Genomic DNA, 14,741 nt, shown 5'->3' on the forward strand with positions numbered 1-14,741 from the left:
AAATCATTTTTTGTTTCTTCCAGAAATTGTTGAAAGTCTTTGGCCATAGCGTTTTTCAGATAGACAGTTTTGGAGAGGAGCCTGTAGGTTCATTCGTCAAAGTACATTGTTTTAAAAACATATTTTGATAGTCTTATTTGTTTCTTATCCTTGTCTGCACACTTAATTTATTATCTTTCTTCCATTTATTTATTTATTTATTTATTTATATTTAAGGATGTCGACACACAATGTTACATTAGTCTCAGATGTGAACATAGTGATTCCAGAGCTCTATACTCTATGCTATGCTCACCACAAGTGTAGCTAGCATCTGTTATCAAACAAAGTTATTACAGTATCATTGACTATTTTCCCTGTGTTGTGCACTTTATTCCTGGGACTTAGGCAAAGCTTCCCTCCTTATCTGCCAGGAGAAAGCTTTTTGCTCTTCTGGTGGATTAAAATATCACCAGTCTGATTTAGATCATATGCTCAGTTCTTCAGGCAGAAGAGATGGTATCATGATTGGCTTAAGCCAAACACAGGTCATACTTGAAGGTAGGTATACTTGAATTCCGATTTCAAATTCCAATTTTCAAAAAATCAAAAACTACTGATTTTTAAAATATTTGCCTGGTCAGTTGGACATTTGTGATAATGAAGTAATCAACTGGATAATAAAGTAATTTGACTATCTTTATAGAGGAAAAATCCCATTATTCTCCTAATTCTGATCAGTATTTTGGCAAAGCTTTACTTCTGATAACAAAAGGAACCAAGAGAGTAGGCATGATTCAGTATATTTTTTTCTTCCATTAATATATAAAATAATATTACCATGTACAATTAACATGTACAACCATTAATATACAATAATACAATATATGTAGTATGTATATACTGTACCAGTAAGTTTTTAAATCATTGATCTTTTGATAAACATAGTGGGGAACTTCTATGGCTTTATTCTAACCCTGCCCTCTAAACCATACTGGAACAAGGAAGTTAGTATTGGCATTAATTACCAGAAATACAACAAGAATATATCAGTGGAAGAAAAATATGAAAGCAAAAGGCAAATAATTAAGGAGAAATTTTCATAGTTCTCTGTTAGAAATCTCCAGAGCCAGAAGAACTTTTTAAAGTTTAAGAAGATTAGCTTATCTTGAGAGAAACCGTTTCAGTTTTAACAGTAACATGACTTTACAAGAAAAAGTGTTCAAGTACTTCATTCCATGAACAAATATTTCTTAAGCAACAACTCTGCAAAGGATTTATTTAAGCATCCTATTCAATTACTACGGAGGATAGATTGTGTTTGTTGGATTTTAGTTCTGTTTGTTGCATTTGTGGATTGACTAGCCTCTAATCTCAAACTTTCCTTAGAAGGATATTGATTTACTTTTTGAAAATCACAGCTCTCTAACACTCAGATCATCTAGTTGTGACATATTAACCATACCACAATTCTAGCAATGACCACATGAATTTCCCCTTGGCCAGGAATAGATTTTTTTTTTTTTTTCCCTCTCCACGGTAATTGGTTCAGAGATTTACCCAAGCCAGATCGATGGCAGTCATTTCAGGGAATTTTGCTGGAACTATTAAGAAAGAGAAACTGGTATACTTTTTACATGAACTACCCAGGTATAGACATCAGTCTTCTGGGGGCCACCACAGGGAGAGAACTGTCTGGGAAATAATAACAATGTGGAAGAGAGCTGGGCTGAGAGATGCAGATGGATATCTAGTCTTGATGATAATATTTGAATGACTATTGTTATCATTTTTGAAACTATACTATATGCTTTTCAGTTAACTGAGCCAATAATTATTTTTTCTTTAAACCAGTTTGATTTGTGATTCTTCACAACTACATTATGGACTAACATAGTTGCCAATGCTAACAGGTTTATAAATGTAAACTCTTACTTTTAAACTAACAAAGAATTAAATAATTGAAAATATATTCAATATACATTGTGTGTGTATATATATATATATATATATATATAGAGAGAGAGAGAGAGAGAGAGAGAGAATGTAGCAGGTTATAGTGGACATTTGTTAAATAAGAGTTTGTAGAAATGATCAAAATCTTCTAAGGGTGGACCCAATTTAATTGCAGTTTCCAAATAGATACCAAGCCCCTCTTTTACCGCAAATGGTGTGAGGCTTCATCCAGTTCACAGAAAGACTAAGGCAGAAACAATATTTCTGCATATTTATGTTGTTTTCAAATAGGATGTGCCTAGTTCTCAGAGAAGACCACTCCAGGGTCAGGGAAATTTTAGAATAATTTTACCTTAGGAGTTAAAAAAGGAATTTGAAAAAGTTGTAGATTTTTGGTCTAGCATGTTCATCTAGGTGACTTTCTTTTTGCGACATCTGGAAAGTGCAAAGCATGAAATAACTGAGTGTTTTGATAACTCCTGAAATAAATGGCATGGTAAGAAACCATAAGAATGTGCCAAATTTCACACTTTATTTTCAGTCCAAATGGGGGAAATCATTCTTTCTTTCTTACTGAGGAAAAATTTACATACAACAACAAATTTTTTAAAGTGAATAATTTGATGAGTTATGATAAATATATACACCATAGTAACTACCACATGAGTAAAAATACAAAAAAAAAATTCCTATCACCCCAGAAAATACTTTGGTATAGGACTCCAGTCAATTAATGTCCACATAAATAGTCATTTTTTTTAAAACTATAAGTCATTAGCCTTTCTTTTTGAACACCACATAAATAGAATTTATAGAGGATATACTCTTTTGTGTTTGATTTTCATTTGTTCAACATATTTTAGAGATTTATTTGTGTTGTTGAGTGTGTTAGTTGTTGAGTATGTAGTTCAATGAGTTTTAGCAAATATATACAATCATGTAACCATCACCCAAACCATGATATGGAATATGTCCATCATCCCAAACATCTCCCACATGTCCCTTTTATGGTAACACTTCTCCCTACCCAGAGTCTCTGCCAAACCCTAATCTGCTTTCTGTTATAATAGCTTTGCCTATTCTAAAATTTTATATAAACGAAGTTACAAATTGTGTAGTGTTTCATGTCTGGCATCTTTTACTTAAAATAATGCTTTCAAAATTCATTCATTTTGAAATTCATAGTTTATTCATTTTCATTGCTGAATAATATTCATTGCATCTCATTATATGGATATTTTATGATTTGTTTGACTATGGGCCAGTTAATGGATATCTTAGGGTTTTTTTTCCCCCTCACTTTGGAACCATTAGAAATAAGGTTGTTTTAAACATTCAAGTGCAAATATTTGACACATAATTATTTTCATTTTCCAAATGACACAATTAGCTAGGGTTTGCATTGATGAATTGTGTAAGTGCACAAATAACTTTATAAGAAACAAAGCAAACTGTTTACTAAGGTAGCTGTACCATTTTGTACTCCTGTTGGAGAAGGTCCTCAAGAGAATGTGACACTGGTTGAAATGAGAGCTGGACTCGGGCAACTAAAGGCTCTTCACCTCCTCCTGTGTCCTTCAAATGTATGTTCTGCCCACCATTCCCAGACTAGCAGCTGTTCCGAGGACATAGCCTTGAGACAGTGTGGTGGTGTTAAAATACTCTGGACAGATTGTGTGACTCAATCCAGCTAAGGCCCTTATATAAATCTCTAAGATTTTAATAGGTAGGTGAGAACATCTACTTTTTTCACATCTTCTCAAGACAAGTTTCATATATAAGGTCCCTTGCTTATTAAAACTGTCACCTACCACTGTAGAGTGGCTTACCTCTCTTTGGTCTCTCTTTGCCCTCCTTGTGTAGGGACCAGTTGCAAACCAAGAATGGGTAAGCCAGCTACTAAGACTGAAGAAAAAGATCACGGGGGAGAGGCATCCTTGGGTAAATCCCAAATTAGCCACTTACCTCTATATAGGGAGGGGTGACCCATATGTTAGATGCTTGTGGACCATGGCACGAGTATGTGATGCCTGAAAAAGCCAGCTGTTTTAAATGTATTTGTTCGAGGACCTAGACGTAGCACACTGTGACAGAGAAGAAAAAGCAAATGGCCGCTGAAGTGGGCAGCACTTCTCCTATGGGCAGTTTGGCCACTGATGCCCAACTAGAAGCTGAAGTTTGAGTTAGAAAGTTGAAAGAAGAGCTGAGGTTAGAGAAGTGTAGTATTCACTACTCTGCTAGCCTTGGGGTTGGCTGACAAGGTGGGAGAACAGAATAATAAGTTAAAGATCTTAACCTGCCATTTTGCAAAGCTCGGAGAACAAACCGCCCAGGATTAAAATCCAGGTTCTTGGGCCAAAGCCCAAAGGGATGCTATGAAGTGGAATTCCTGGGAAGGGGTAGATGTGAAGAGGATGTTGTGATTGTCAGTGAAACACATGAAATGCCCTGCACTGTCTGACCTCTAATACAAAGGAAAGTAAAGATACAGCAGCAGCAGCACTAGCCAGTGGAGCAGCCCCTAATTTAGGACACATTTATGAGATAATGTACTTTCACTGAGCTTACTGAGCTAGCTCTCACATTCTGGCAAAAGGCCAAGTAAAGTAGCCACACGTGGTTAGTGGGGCTGCAGGATTGGGGTGGGGAACAGGGAGTGAGGGAGGTGGCACTGGTATTTCTCCGAGTGACAGCAGGCAGAGAAAATGAATAACATCACCACACACCTGGACCGCTGGCAGCATTTGTGTGGCACTAAAGGGGTTCAAAGCACTCACTACCTTATAGATCAGATCATTCTAACCTGCGGGGAGGCTTGAGCCAATAAAGGAGATGTCTATGGGCATTCGTGTCCCTGGAGATCTAGAAAGAAGATACAACAAGGGGGTTGGAAATGATCTATGCCCCAGTCTTGGAAGGTCCTGATGGGTCCACAGTCACTGTAAGATACTCTAGTCCACCCCAGCAATTACTAACCAGTGCCAATATCCATGCTGAGCTCAATCATGAGACAAGACATTTATGACATTGAACAATCTATTTCTGATTTGGGGGAAACTGACAAATCTCAGGAATGAGAATGGGTTGTGGAAAATACTTGAGACAGAGAGGGAGCTCTGAAAGCCAAAAAGTTATCCCAGTGAGCTGTAAAGTGTCTAATAAAAATAACCTGGAAGCAGGTTACAAAGTGGTTTGACCTCATTGCAGCTGAGATCCCACCTGAACATATAGACCGATAAACCAGCACTGTGTCAGTCGTCCTGTTGAAAACCTTAAAGCCTGAACAACAGTTCATACCTGCTTCACCTGTTTCTGTCATACCTGAGCCCTGCTAAAACCAGCAAGGCCTCAGGGATATTGTCTTGTTTGGGGTGGGTTCCTCTCATGTCCCAAGTATAGGATACAAGCCAAGATTACCTCCAGGTGAGGGCCATTGGAGTCTCTTGGTGTCCTCATATTGACCTATTTACTGGTCCTGTAGAAACATTTTCAAGACCCCAAGGGGACAGTACTGAGACCACAGATAGTACTGAACCACCTATATACTATTTTCCTATATATACATACATACATACATACCGATGATCAAGTATAATTTATAAATTAGGCACAGTAAGAGATTGACAATAAGAACGACTGCAAAAATAGAATAATTACAGCAATATACTGTAATAAAAGCTATGTAAGACTTCCCTTTCTCTCAAAATACCTTACTATACTCTACTCACCCTTTTAATTCTTCTCCTCCTCCTTCTTCTTCCTCCTCCTCCTCCTCTTCCCCTTCTTCTTCTTCTTCTTCTTTTTCTTTTTCTTCTTCTTCTTCTTCTTCTTCTTCTTCTTCTTCTTCTTCTTTTTCTTCTTCATGTGATGATATAAGATGATAAAATGCCTAAGTGAAAAGATGAAGTGGGATGAATAATGTAGGCATTGTGACGTGACCTAGTATGAGGTCACCTATTGACCTGGCAATTCCTCAGGAGTAGCCCTTGCTTCTAGTTCATGGTTGACCACAGATACCTGAAACCACAGAAAGCAAAACCATGGATAAGGGAGGACTACTATACTGACTTCCATGGTAACTCTCAGAAGTTTTCTCCCCTCCTCAGAACCATTGGTGGTTACAGAGGGCAAAAGGTTATGATCAGGAAGTTTTCTCTGGCACTTCATATTGGGTGTTCTCCCCCCACAAGAATGTGTTTTTAATTTTTCTGATACCTGAGAATATATTGGGCACTGATATTCCACAAGATCAAACTCTGGAAAATTCTAACAGTGAATTCTACCTCCAGGTTAAAATAACCAGACCAGACATAAGGTAAAATGCCAACTGGGGATCAGTATGCATGTGGCCCCCACAGAGTAGTAACTGTCAAATGATATAAATTGTCTGGGGGGGGGCATAAGGAAATAGGAGAAACTATCTAAGAACTGCACCAAGTGGGTATTGTATACCCTGCCATAATGCTTTCAACAGCCGGGTATGGCCAAAAAAGCTAGATGGCTCATGGTAGTTGATCGTGGATTACTGAGAACTGAATAAGGTATGCCACCATCCATGTGGTTGTGCCCCACGTTGCCACCATCTTAGACATCTTCGCTACAGTCCTGGGAGTATATCATGCTGTACTATTCAGATGCATTTTTCAGTATACTTCCAGGCGCTGAGTCACAAGATCAGTTTTCCTTCATGTGGGAAGGGCAGCAAAGGATCTTTCAAGTCCATAGCCAAGGTTACTGCACAGCCCCACAATATGTCACATGATGGTAGCTCTCGATCGGTCACCATTCTCCTTTCCTCTATCAAAAATGGGCTCATTACCTTGATGATACAGTGTTAACATGTGAAGACTTGACTCTCATGTGGGATACTCTGTAGGTTTTGCTGGAACATTTACAAGGGATTTCTGTGGTGAACCTACAGAGAATTGAAGGCTTAGGGACTGCTGTAAAGTTTTTAGGAGTCACTTGGTCAGGTAGGATGTGCATTATTCTAGAATCTGTGATTGATAAGGTATGAGCCTATCCAATCCTTAAGAAAACGAAAGAGGTGTTAAGTCTTTGTAGGGTTTGGGAAGGATGAATGGCCCACCTGGCAAAGTGCCTCTATTCCTTATCCCAGCTGGTAAAAGGGACATGTGGGACTGGGGATCAGAGCAGCAAGCCACCTTTGAAAATATAAATATATTAGCAAAGTAGACTAAAACTCTAAGCATTTTCCAAGAAGGGCTACAGTTTGAATTAGGTGTATCTGTAATTCCGTAAGATATGGGTTGGACACTGTGGCAGAGAAAACAAAAGGGAAAAGTATTGGTGGGATGTGGGCTCTAGTTCAAAAAAGGGACAGCACCCCAATATACCCCCGCAGAGCAATGGTTTCTGGCAATCTACATAACAACACTCCTCCAAGTAGAGCATCTCGGGAAGGAATAGCATTTCACAGTAAAAACTCTCTATCAAAAGGTGGGTTGAGAATATGTTCTGTTGACCCACCCTGAAGTGAGTGTTCCAAGAATACCTGGAAAGCTTTCCTCTGTTACTACACAAACCAAGCTGCCACCATGAGGGGATTAGAGAAGCTGAGTACCATGTCTGGATACTCTCATTAAATAGACAATAGACAGGGACTGGGAATCACATTTCAAAGGTCGGGAACTGCCAGACTAAAATACATAACACTGAATGGAGCTTCTAGTTGCACTATAACTCACAAGTAGGAGAGCTGGTAGAGAGGAAGAATGAAATATTAAGGCAGCAGATTACATTACAAACAGATAAAACCAGCTCTAGTGGGTAGACTAAGGAACTTTTCCAGGCTTTTGAACATTTCAGTGATCAACCAATAGGGCCTGTGGTCCCACATGTTTGGATTGGGGACCCCTGCCGAGGTACCGAATACCGCGAAGGTACAGAAGTCACAGGAAAAAGCCATTTCCCCGACTCTCATTGTGGATCACGTGCTGTGCTGCTGAGAATGCTAAAGCCTGTCACACCCGAAAACAGCATTTTCTACTGGAATTTGCAACCGGATGTCCCATTTGGGTGGGTGAGTTACTCTACGGCTCTGGGTGAGGGGGTAGCTACCCAATCTCCATTGGTGTCCTATTGCCCTGCTGCAAGCCAGACCTGATGAAAACCTACATCTGGAATGGAACATTGAAAAGGGAGAATTGGGGGATTCTGGTCTGACATTACCAACCCCCAGTGCATTTCCTCATGGCTGACCGTGCTGCCTCCCTCAGTGAACATATATATGGGTTGCACATGCAGTTCAAATTGCTACATCTGCCAACCTCTGTCTCCTTAAGGCCAAGTGGGCACATTCTGTTTTCCACTGATAGATCATTTGGCCAGCATCTTTATTCTCTCCATTGGTCTGGCGGACCTTATACAATGCATGGGAGTCCTTACTAAATGCATCCAGAAAGCCTTAAATCATAGCCAACAAAACTTAACTTTACTGAACACTGGAATCTTCCTAATGAGAAAAGCTGTCCTTCCAAAATAGAATTGAACTGCATTTCTGTCTTGCTAGGAAGCACCTGTGCCATTATTCAGATAAAAATCTGTATGTTCATAATGATGAGTCTGCTAAGGTGTCAACTTAATTAAATCACATAAGACACACGTGACCACCTTGAGGGATCCCACCCCCAGTCTGGAGGAACTTAATAACTCAATGGTTCATATCATGGGGCTCTTGGTAGAAAAAATGTTGCTTATTTTGGGAATGATTATCTTAATCCATGTTTTCTCTTGCATGTGCCTGTATTACTACTGTGGTGTCTGCTTCCAATTAGCCCCCTTCCTGCTAAGGAAACCCCTTGCTGACTGCTCCAGGCACATTTCAGAGGAGGGGCATCTCAGACTGTCAGAGCCAGTCACGGGCCGTTGTGTTCCAGGAGGTCACTGAAAGGACATCACCACCAACTGACCCGCCGGTTAGATCTGGGCACCGGGAAGCTCCTCAGGCCCCCACCCTACCTCACTCCTCCAGCTTTGGAATGTTCCGCCCACCCACCATTTCTGCATAAGGAGCTGTTCCAAGGACGCATCCTTGAGAGAGTAAGGTGTTGCTGAGACCATCTGGATGGGATACGTTACTCAACCCAGTTAAGGCCTCTATATAAACTTTGAAGATTCTGGCGGCGGGTGCGGAGACCCACTCGTCTTGCGGCGGCCAATCTAGACAAGCCTGGTAGGTAAGCTCCCTGTTGGTGAGACGGGCCCCCTCCGAGCTGGGGCGGCCGGCCTCTTCCCTCGCTCTCTTCCTGCCTTCTGTGTAAGAGAGCCACTTTGGAACCAAGGATTCCCATCAACAGCATGGAAGAGCTGCTTTGCTCTGCCTCGTGCCTCGTGACTCGTGCTTGGTACCGTCCCTTCTGTGCGTGCAATGTTTGTGTGCGCCTACGCATGTGGCTTTGGTTTGTTTGATCAGTTCTCCTATCTGGGGTGTGCTAATGTTTTTATCTTGTATTTCCCTAGTAATGTGGTGTTCAGCATTTTTTTTTTTCATGTGATTATTTGCTATTACATTTCATCCTTCTTTGGTAAAGTATCTGTTAAAAGATTTTGCCTATCTGTATATTGTTAAGTGAGTCTGTCTACTCAATATGTTGTAAATCCAAGTTATTTATGAGATATATGTTTTGTAGGTATCTTCTGCAAATCTGTGGATTGCTGTTTCATTTCTTAAACAGTATATTTTAAAGAGCAAAATATGTTGGAGAAGCCCGGTTTATGTATATATACATATGTTTTGGTTCATAATTTTATTTATTTTTGAGAAAGAGAGAGCAGAAGTGTTGGGGGGGGGGCAGCAGACTCCCCGCAGAGCAGGGAACTCGATGCAGGATCCATCCCAGGACCCCAGAGATCATGATCTGAGCTGAAGGCAGATGCTAAACTGACTGAGCCACCCAGGCGCCCCTGGTTCATAATTTTGTAAGAAATATTTGCCTAATGCAATTTTCTCCTGGCTTTTGTTTTTTCCTCCAGAAGTATGGCTTTAGCTCTTACATTTAACTTTATTATTCATTCATATCCAGTGTTTATAATGGTGTGGGATAAGATATGAGGTTTGCTTTTTGCATATGGTTATACAACTCAGCACCATTAGTTGAAAAGTCTACTAACCTCGTTAGTTTCCTATTAGTGCTATAATATATTATCAGAAATTTAGTAGCTGATAATAACACAAATTTATTATTTTATAATTCTGGAGGTCAGCATTCCAAGGATGGTGTCACTGTGCTAAAGTCAAGATGTTGACAATGTCGGTTCCTTCTGGAGGTTCTAAGGTAGCATCCTTTCCTTACCTTGTCCAGATTCTAGAGGTTCCCTGTATTCCTTGCTCAAGCCACTTCCTCCGTCTTCAAACCTAGCAGTATACCCCTGTCGAATCTAGTTTACTGATTTCTGTCTTAGTCATCACATTGCCTTCTCTCACTGTGAACCTCATGCCTTCCTCTCAAAAGGACTCTTGTAATTCCATTGGGCCCACAGAGAAAATAAAGATCCTTAACTTAATAACATCAGCAAAGTCCCTTTTGCCATATAAGGCAATATCTTCATAGGTTTAGAGATTAAGACCTACGGACATCAGTTAATGTGTGCGGTAAAGTCCCTATTTCATTCCTGATATCAGTAATTTGTATTTTTTAATCAATTTATTTTATTCACTATTGTATTTTTCAAAGAACCAGCTTTTGAATTCATTGGTTTTCTTTATTTTGTTTGTTTGTTTGTTTTCCACTTCATTTTATATTTCATTGATTTCTGCTCATGTCATTATTATTTCCTTACTTCTAGTTACTTTGGATTTTGTTTGATTTTTATTTTTCAATTTTTTTAAGTTGAAACTTAAATTACTGCTTTGAAATATTTCTTCTTTCTTAAATGATCATTTAATTTAATGCTGTAAATGTCCCTGTAAGGAACAATGTAATTGTGTACCTCATATCTTTGTATGTGGTGTTTTTTTTTTTCATTCAGTTCAAAGTGTTTTATAATTTGCTTTATGATTTATCATTAAACTATGAGTTCTTTCAAAGTATATGTTTTAATTTCCAAATATTTAGGAATGTTCCAGATATCTTTAAGTTTACTTTTGTTTTGTTCAGATAACATACTTTGTATTTATTTAATCTTCTCAAATTTATTTTGATTTTTTTATAAACCAGAATATGGTCTATTTTGATGAATGTTCTGTGTATACTTTAAAAGAATACTTGTTTACCTAGTATTGAATAGTGTTCTCTAAATGTCAGTTTGGCAAAGTTGGTAGCATTGTTCCACTTCATCTGGATCTTTGTATTTTTCTATTAATTTTTGAGAAATTGATAGTGTATTACACAAGTGAATTAATTACACATAATCAACTTAATTGTTCAATTGTTACAAGGACTCACAGGTCTTGAACACTTTTTGTTCACAAAAAAAATCTTATTATTGCAGGTCTCAGTGAGATATGAAGTTCTAGGTATTCTGTGTGAAGATAGGGTCCTCAGCACACAGGATTATAACAAGATGGGTTTCACATGGAAGGAGGCTCTTAAGAGAGGCTTCTAACTATCTCGTGGGTGTATTCATGTAAAATTTAAAATTTGTCTATACTCACAAATTGTACAATTGGGTTGTCTTATTCTGATCTATGATATTGCCAGAGATGTTAACAAGACTGACATAAAATATACTCCCCATTTGGAAACATATTATTAAGGGGATCTGTATACTTTCCATAAATGGACTAGTGTTTTGGTAGTTGTATGCCAGGCCAATGGGATTGCTTATGTTTGTGTCTGTTTAAGTAATATATCCAAAATTCCTGCCTGTGTTATGATATAAAGCTTTTTCTAACTGTTGTGTATGAGCATGCTGTCTTAACTTTGTTTCCTTTGCAAAAACTATTTAGTTAAAATTGTATTATCAGAACAAACAGCTTGCAGTCAGTCTTGTGTCTGCTTCATGGAATTTGAATATTCCCCCAGCCACCTTTTTTTCCAAGATCTTTTTTCTCTGGTAACTCTCTTAATTAAAGCAAATTCCATTTATCTAAATATTCTAGGCCCGTTCTTTATCTCCCTAAAGCTCTGTTGATATGGAACTACCTGTTTTTTTACATCATGTTTGTTGTGCCCACTGTGTGCTAATTGTTCATGTGTAATTGGGAAACATATCTTATAACCAGAAGTGCCATATTTTCCAGGACAAGGTCATATGGAAAATTAGTGTGTGTATATGTGTTCTTGCATATATTTATACATGTATATACATACACTATGTACATACCAGAATGTCCTTCATAACTAGTCTCCAAATTTCCAGGTATTGCATCTCTGGTATATCATACCAATAGGGTAGAGTGATTGATCTCAAGAACCCACATGTTCTTTCAGTTTTTCTTTAAAAGTGTAACACTATGAGACACTAGACAAGTAGTAGAAGACATCCTGTCATTCTGCCTTTTCTAAACAGTTCATTAAAATTGATGGTTACACAATAATCTTCAGTTTTAATACAGAATAAAGTGCATGAGTTTTGGCCTATGGAAAGAAATTCACATAGATATAGTCCCATTTGGGGTCACAGTAGTAAATATAGCCTGTTAATTGAGAGCCAAGTGACATACCGTGTTAGTGTTATTCCATTTAAACGCCATGAGGATTTCTGTTCTTTCATGGCATAAGATGGTATGACATAAGCCTTTCCAATAACCGTTTTGCATGATGCTGTCTTCCCGTCATGGTGTTTTGTTTTAGTAATGATGGAGCTCAGCAGGAAAAAGTATATCCTTACAGGCATCTGAGCCAAAGCTAAGAGAGAAAATTACTTTTTTGCTGTTTTCTTTTTCAGGGACCAAAGTAGTGTTTAGTGTTTAGTTTTCCCGTATGAGTAAGTCCTTTGTTAATTCCTTTACCCTCAATGATTAGTTTACATTCTTTCCACTTATTTCAACAGAAACTTCTCCTCCCCAAGTGTGCACCCAGGTTTAGCCAATGTGTTGTTCCACATTGGTAGAAGAAATAAGAACCTCACGAATGACTCCTCCTCTAGCCATTCCTATTCATTTAAGGTAGGTGTTAGAAAAATACAGATTTATGGATCATCCAGTAGGTAATAAGGCACGTGACACTGTTGAAGCTAGTTTTGACTTTAGATATTTTATTTAATGCATATACATTTAGGATCCTATGTCTCCTTGAAATATTAACCTTTTCCCCCAGTTTTATTGAAATATAATTGACACACAGCAAAATCTAAAAATGTAAGGTAGATGTAGCCTAATGATTTGATTTGCATGTATTGTGAAATGATTACCACAATGAGTCTAGTTAACATTCATCATTTCATATATAAAAGAAAAAAATTATGTTTTCCTTGTGATGAGAACTTTTAGGATCTACTGTCTTAGCGACTTTCAGATATACTACACATCAGTGTTCACTCTTAGTCATCATGCTGTACATTATATCTTCAGGCTTATTTATCTTATAACTGGATGTTTGTGCCTTTTGACCACCTTCATCTAATTCAATTATGAATATGGACCTTTAACATTATAAGACATTAGTATTCATCCTTTATATAATACTCTTTTCTCTGAAATAAATCTTATCTAGTAATTCTTAAAGCCATTCTAACTTTGTTTTGATTTGTGCTTATATGATATATCACTTATGTCCTTTTGCTTTTAGCATATCTTTGTATATACATTTAAAGTAGATTTTTATAGACAACATAAAGTGGTCTTACTCTGCTCCATTTTACATTTGGAGTGCTTAGGCCTTATGCATTTGATGTAATTATCAACAATCTTGCTCTTTGTTTTCCATTTTTTTTTTTGTCAAGTGTTTCTTTTTCTAATAGTAGGCAAAATAATTTTTTTGCTTATTCAAAGTTATATATATATATGTGTAAATATATATATATATAATGTGTGTGTATGTATATATAGAGAGAGAATAGTTTTCCAAATGACGGTTTTTGGCAGCAAGTAAAGGTTATAAGTAAAAACAATAAGCCCTAATTTTCCATAGCAGCTTTCATTTTTTCCTGAAAAGAAAGTCCATTTTTCTGATCGCCAGTTAGATGTATATTCTTAAATACATGGGATTTTTTTAAAGTGTCAAAATATATGTAATCCCCATTTTTTCAGAGGAGAATTACAATGAACAGAAGAATGCATGAACTTAGATTCTCAAGGTCATCTCAAATCCTGAAGTCCCTGGTTTCTGTGATAGGGTAAGAGTTTTGCTAGCAAATAGTTGAACTAAATTCCAGTAAAAAATACTGTAAATCTTTATCTTCTTATTCTTGATTTTTTTTAGTATATTGAAACAGATTATTTAATTAAAGCTAAATATGTGGCAGTAAGACCCGAGAATGTTACCTCAAAATTTAAGAATAAATGAAACAAGATGGGATTGGGAGGGAGACAAACCATAAGTGACTCTTAATCTCACAAAACAAACTGAGGGTTGCCGGGGGGGAGGGGGTTTGGGAGGAGGGGGTGGGATTATGGACATTGGGGAGGGTATGTGATTTGGTGAGTGCTGTGAAGTGTGTAAACCTGGTGATTCACAGACCTGTACCCCTGGGGATAAAAATATATGTTTATAAAAATAAAAAAATTAAAAAAAAAAAAAAAAAAAACTTAAAAAAAAAAAATATCCTAGATAAACTTCATTTATCCATTTCATATTCTACTATTCATATTTTTTTTGTTTTGTCTGTCTTTTCTTCCCACAAATTGCCATGGACAATGTGTAAAAACTGTTCATCCTATTATTTGGTTGGAAGAAGGTTAA

At 37.6% G+C, this 14,741-nt stretch overlaps 1 long non-coding RNA gene across 3 annotated transcripts; it reads left to right on the forward strand.

Annotated features, from left to right (window-relative positions):
- The first annotated feature begins 5,937 nt into the window (after positions 1–5,937).
- Positions 5,938–14,176, forward strand: LOC101676761. 3 transcript variants are annotated; one of them, XR_001178060.2, is made up of 5 exons: positions 5,938–6,010; positions 7,779–7,978; positions 8,733–9,134; positions 12,892–13,006; positions 14,090–14,176. It is a non-coding gene; the product is annotated as an uncharacterized LOC101676761 (long non-coding RNA). The 3 variants fall into 3 exon arrangements; XR_006602553.1 differs by having other exon boundaries at positions 8,733–9,130; XR_006602554.1 differs by having other exon boundaries at positions 7,779–7,974.
- Positions 14,177–14,741: the final 565 nt, after the last annotated feature.

The sequence above is a fragment of the Mustela putorius genome, unplaced genomic scaffold (genome assembly GCF_011764305.1).
Source record: "Mustela putorius furo isolate JIRA1106 unplaced genomic scaffold, ASM1176430v1.1 tig00003869_pilon_pilon_pilon, whole genome shotgun sequence".
Classification (NCBI taxonomy): Eukaryota; Metazoa; Chordata; class Mammalia; order Carnivora; family Mustelidae; genus Mustela; species Mustela putorius.